Here is a 6,634-nt window from a genome sequence, read left to right as displayed (position 1 = left end):
CAGTCCTGGCATGAGATGACACGGGAAGCAACTATGTGGGCACACCGTGGCAGCCAGCCACCTGCCCCAGAGTCAAGGGTAGGAAAATGGGCCAGTGCGGAGGCTGGCTTCCCTGTCCAAAAGGGACATGCTTAGAGCCTTGGGTCACCACCACCCCCTGCACCACCCAACAGTGTCATCTTCTTGGCTTGCACGCCTCTGGGAACAGAGAGCTCAGCATCTCCCAGGGCAACCTGCTCTGCTCACAGCCAGAGTGAGCCATAGCAGTCATCCCAACAGCAGCCACTTTACAGATGGGTAAACTGAGGTTCAGAGATAAAGAGAGTTTCAGAATAAGCTTCCCTGATGACTCAGACAGTAAAGACTCTTCTTGCAATGCAGGAGACTGGTTCAACCCCTGGGTGCGGAAGATCCCCTGGAGAAGGGAATGGCAACACACTCCAGTGTTCTTGCCTGGACAATTCCATGGACAGAGTAGCCTCGTGGGCTGCAGTTCATGGGGATCGCAAAGACTCGGACACCAGTGAGCAATGAACACTTTTACTTTCTTTCACTTTTCAGAATAAGCAGGAAAGCTGGGACACGCCCCTGATCTTCGACTTTAAAGGCCAAAGTCAGAACGTCAGCCCCATGTTACAACCAGTGAGATCTGGGTCCCAGCTCTGCCCTCTGGGCACCACCATGCCTGCCAGCTGCCTCTTCCCAGGGCAGAGATCAGAAAACCACTCACAGATGGACCCCAGGACTCCGCCTGTCCAGTTGACACTTGCCCAATGGCTTCATTTTACAGATGAGAAAATTGAGGCCGAAAAGGGGACAAGTCAAAGGACAGACTGGAGAGAGACCTGGGAGTGTAATAAAAGTTCATGACTTTCAATCCTGTTGTTGTTCACTTGCTAAGTCATGTCCAACTCTTTGTGATCCCATGGGCTGCAGCACGCCAGGCTTCCCTGTCCTTCACCATCTTGTTCAAACTCATGTCTATTGAGTCAATGATGCCATCCAACCATCTTATCCTCTATCATCCCCTTCTCCTCCTGCCTTCAATCTTTCCCAGCATCAGGGTCTTTTCCAATGAGTCAGTTCTTCGCATCAGGTGGCCAAAGGATTAGAGCTTCAGCTTCAGCATCAGTCCTTCCAATGAATATTCAGGGTTGATTTCCTTTAGGATTAACTAGTTTGATCTCCTTGCTGTTAGAGTCTCTCAAGAGTCTTCTCCAACACCACAAAAGCATCAGTTCTGCATCACTCAGCCTTCTTTATGGTCCAACTCTTACAACCCTACATGACCACTGGAAAAACCATAGCTTTGACTATATGGATCTTTGTTGGCAAAGTGATGTCTCTGCTTTTTAATATGCTGTCTAGGTTTGTATAGTTTTTCTGCCAAGGAACAAGCATCTTTTAATTTTGTGGCTGGCTGCAGTCACAGTCTGCAGTGATTTTGGAGCCCCAAATATAAAATCTACCACTCTTTCCACTTTTCCCCCATCTATTTGTGATGAAGTGATGGAACCAGATGACATGATCTTTATTTTCTGAATGTTGAATTTTAAGCCAGGTTTTTCCATTCCTGAGTAATCCCCAGTTCCCCAAGGCCAGCTTGGACCACAGAGACTCAGCTTCAAGACGGTGAACCCACTCAGAACACATGCCCTAGCCTCCCCACCACGCCTCAGGTCCTGGAAATGAAAGAAACTGCATATCTGCTTGCAATGTGGTATCCTACGTGGGATCCTGAACCAGAAAATGGGAATTAGGTAAAAACTAAAGGAATCTGAATAAAGTATAGACTTCAGTTGATGATAATGTATTAACATTAAAAATGTTCATTTTTCTTATTCATTAGATTATATTAATATCTTATAGATATAAAAAGAATTGGGTGTAGAGGCTATGGACCATCAGTACTATCTTCACAGGTTTCCTGTAAATCTAAACCAGATGTTAAAGTTTATTTAAAAATGAAGTGTAGGGACTTTGCTGGTGCTAGTGGTTAGGACTCCTCTCTTCCTCTGCAGGGAAAACAGGTTCAGCCCTTGGTTGGGGAACTAAGAGACTGCATGGCACACAGTGTGGAAAAAAAATTAGACAATTAAAATAAAAATGAAGTGTATAAAATATACATATACACATATACCTACACGTACCTACATAGACAGATAGGCACATATATGCATATATATGTAATTGTTGTTGTTAAATCCCTAACAGCATTGGACAACACAGACTTTTGCGGGTGGTAACTGAAAGGAAGCCAGCAAGGCCAGCCACTCTTCCACTCCTGCACCTTCTTCAGCCCCCACTTCCTCTGAGCTGGGCGCCAGCCCCAGTAGGGGGGCTCACTGACCCCCAGGAGGGACCCTGACCAGAGGCTCTTGGTCAGGGTGCTCTGGCATCTTCAGCTGCCTGTGAGGAGCAGGAAGCACCTGTGCCCATAAGTCTTAACATAGAGCTTGCTGCCCCAGCAGAAGTCCTCTCCCGCCCCATGTTTGCAGAAAACAGGCCAGAATGCATTCCACACTGCACCTCCCCGCCCTCCCCAAAGCCAGCGGTCTATCAGCCCGTGACGCAGAGCCAGCCAACACCGGAGGGAAATCACCCCATGAAAAAAGGGCAACCAGGGGCTTTCCTGGTGGCTCAGATGGTAAGGAATCTGCCTGCAATCCAGGAGACCCAGGTTGGATTCCTGGGGCAGGAAGATCCCCTCGAGAAGGAAATGACTACCCGCGCAAGTATTCTTGCCTGGAGAATTCCATGGACAGAGAAGACTGGCCTACAGTCCATTGGGCCACAAAGAGTCGACACAGACTGAGGACTGAGGACTAACACTTTCACTTTTCACCCCAAGAATGGGAGGAACTTCACACCTGGGAAAACAGAGCCAGGTGGGGGGAGAAACATAAAGGTCTATTCCAACCTGTTAAAATAAATAAACACACCAGAGATGGGTAGGTGCAAATTGCTTCTTTAAAAAGAAAAAAACAAGCAGCAACCAATCTCAGGCCCTCCCCCACAGGCCAGTGGTTAAGAATCTGTGCTTCTACTGCAGAGTTCCAGCCCTGGCTGGGGAACTAAAATCTCACATGCCAAACAGCACAGCCACATGTGGGGAGGGAAACCTCTGTTGAAATGAAGGAATGTAAAAGAAGAGAACTGAAGAGCAGGAATACAAACCCCACATCCTCCTAATGAGATTTCTAGAAGGAGAGAGAGAATGAAGGAGAGGCGACATTTACTCTTCCCCCTGCCTTTTCTTCTTCGAAGAAATAACCTCCCACTGAAATTGTAATGTAATTGCATGTATGGACGGTTCTGCCAGTCTGACATACATCGTTACATCATGTGCAAATTTGCTTATTATCTGCTCCCTCCTCTAGAGCGTCTTGCCCGCTGTGGTGCAACTCTTCACCCCTAATGCCCAAAAGAGTTTCTAGCATAGGAGATGACCTTCATAACAATTTGTTAAATGAAAGAATGAATGAGTTACATCAAACATGTGATAAATTTCCCCAGAACAAAGGAAAGACATGAGTTTTCAGACTGAAGAGGCTGTCGACAAGAGGAAAGCTTGGTTCAGCCAGTTTGGCAAACTCTGCCGCAAAATCTACCGAAGCTCAACCTCCATCCTGATGGGGGGACTTTCACTCCTGGGGACTTCGTGCAAAGAAACGGAAATGACATTCATCAAAGACGTGTGCAGGGATGTTCATAGCAGCTTTACCGGCAGGAGCCCAGTCCTGCAGACAACCCCAGCCTCCAACCACGGGAGGACAGACAGAGGTCTCAGGGCCAATTCACCTGCTGGAAGGTGTGACGAGATAAAACCACAGCACCGAGACTTACCCCAACGTGCGTCTCACCCGAGCTTTGCATTTTCTGTATTTCTTTTTTATAATGCTTTTTATTTTATATTTACTTCTTATGTTTCGGTTGCGCTGGGTCTTTGCGGCTGCGCGGATTATTCTCCAATCACAGCGAGCGGGGGCTACTCTTCACGGCAGTGTCCGGGCGTCTCGCGGCAGGGCAAACTCACGTGTGTGGGGCCGGCCTGCTCTGTCCTCAGGGCCAGCGTTCCCCTGCCCGGATCACCCCAAGGCCAGATACCAGACCACTCGACATACACCCTGAATACAACTCTTCAAACGAGGACTTCCCTGGAGGTCCGATGGTTTAGACTCCAGGCTTCCAATGCACCGATTCAGTTCCTGGTTGGGGAACTAAGATCTCACATGCTGCATGGCACAGCCAAAAAAAAAAAAAAAGATTAAAAATAAAATAAAATTTAAAATAGCTTAGAAGTTCTTCAAAGTGGACTTCCCTGGTGGTACAGCCAATGAGAATCCTCCTGCCAATGCAGGGGAAACAGGTTCGATCCCTGGTCTGGGAAGATTCCACATGCCTCGGAGCAACCAAGCCTCAGAGCCACAGCTACTGAGCCTGTGCTCCAAAGCCCAAGAGCCACGACTGCCGAACGAGCACACCTCGAGCCCGCACTCGGCAACAAGAGAAGTCACCGCAATGAGAAGCCTTCACACCACAGGGAAGCGTAGCCCCTGCTCGCCGCAACTAGTAAGAGCAGGCGTGTGGCAAGGAAGACCTAGTGCAGCCAAAAAGAAACAAAATTATTCTTAAAAAGTTATTCAAACTAACTAATCCTAAGCATGCTGACCATGCCTCACCCGTTCCTTCCTGGAAACCGCAATAAAGGCTCCGGTCCTGCTCCGCGCTCACACCCTTTGCTCTTGAACCTGCCCTGGTGGCCTGCCCCTGCTCTTGCAAACTATGCAGGACGACTGTCTCATTCAGGACAGTGGCTCCCTGATCTGCTGCCTTCACCGAACCTGAATGACGATAAAACCTACATTTTGAAGCAGGGTGGTTGGGCCTCCGATGGAAGGAGGTGCTCTTCGCGGACTCACTGGTCCCACCAGAGGGCAGTGGCTGTCCGGGAGCGTGGCGCCACCTGCTGGCAAACTTGCGTCGGTGTCGCTGCTGTTTTGAGTCTGAACCCTTACTTGCCCAGAGGCCAGAGGACGTTCCCTGGGGTGCCCCTTATTCTTGGTTAACCAGCTAAGTTTCCAAAAGCCCCCAAGGGCTGTGGCCTAAAATACAGAGATGTGACTTCCCTCCAAGTGCTGTGGCCGCGGGCCCAACCTGGCAGCCCTGATGCGTGTGGGCAAACCGAGGTGCCCTGGAAGGTCCCCTGCCTTTCAGCCTGGCCCTCCGCGCAGGGGAGGCCTCTTCAGAATCGCCCTGCCAGCGCACCCAGCAGGGACCACGACACCCAGCAGGGCCTGGGGGCAGGGCCGTAACTGTGTGGTTGGCCTTGCTGCAGTCCTGTTTTCCCCCCTGACCCAGCAGAATAGGAGAGACCACACTGGTGGAGACATGGGCGGAAGGGGTGGGGGGCCCTAAAGAACCACCCGAGGTAGGGGCTGCAGCCTTGACGGAGACCACTGGGCCCTTGTTGCTGCCCCTCCTTATTTCTATCAGCCCAAACCAGAAACTGAAAATCACAGTTAACCAGAATAAAAGCCTCAAAGAAAATAAAAGAGGAGTGGTAGCGAAGAGGGAAAAAAAGGAAGAAAAACCAAAGCCCTAGATACAGGGGGAGAAAGCAAAAGGTGAATAATAGATTATATATTCTATACATAGCCATAAAATATGATAAATTTACATAAAGTATATACATTTTAAATATTTTAATAATTTATAAAATATATAATAATTTTTACATATATACTTAAAAGTCATAGTTTCACCCAATTGGAGGTACAAAATTTAGAAAGTAATAAATTATATATATATATATATAAAACTATACTAACAAAAACACCATAGAATTTATCTAACAAAAAGATTTAAAACGCACCAGTTAGCTTTTGTGCTGCTATAATCCCACATTCTTGCCTGGGAAATCCCATGGACAGAGGAGCCTGGCGGGCTATAGCCCACTGGGTCACAGAGTTGGACATGACTTAAGGACTAAGCACGCATGCATGATTCCATTACATATGTTCTACATTGCTGGAGTGGGTAGCCATTCCCTTCTCCAGGGGGTCTTCCCAACCCAGGGATCAAACTCAGGCGTTCTGCACTGCAGGCAAATTCTTTACTGTCTGAGCCACCATGACGCCCAAGAATACTGGAGTGGGTAGCCCATCCCTTCTCTAGCAGATCTTCCTGACCCAGGAATTGAACGTGGGTCTCCTGTATTGCAGGCAGAGTCTTTACCACCTGAGCTTCCAGAGAAGCCCCAGGTTCTAAATTAGCTTTAGTATTTGTTATTAATAACATCACCCCCTGACAAAACTTCATGGGACTTACTACTGGGGCTCAAAAGATTGTCATACCTGGGATCCTACCAACTCTGAGCACTGTGACCCCTATAATCTTAGGGAAGAAACTGAACATAAAATAGAGAGGAGATAGATAATTCATTTTAACACTAGCCTCATGTAAATTTCCCATGGTCATAGTACTCTTTGCCCTAAAATATCCCATATTGGGCAAAGATGTTCTAACACTGTGAATAATAAAATAAAATTAAAATAAGTCTTTTGCATCTACAAACTGTTCTGATAAAATGGGAACCCACAGACCCTCAATTAAAATAGTTAATATGACCCAA

The sequence above is a fragment of the Oryx dammah genome, unplaced genomic scaffold (genome assembly GCF_014754425.2).
Source record: "Oryx dammah isolate SB20612 unplaced genomic scaffold, SCBI_Odam_1.1 HiC_scaffold_16, whole genome shotgun sequence".
Classification (NCBI taxonomy): domain Eukaryota; kingdom Metazoa; phylum Chordata; class Mammalia; order Artiodactyla; family Bovidae; genus Oryx; species Oryx dammah.
The sequence above is the reverse complement of the archived record's forward strand: the minus strand, read 5'-3'. Positions refer to the sequence as shown.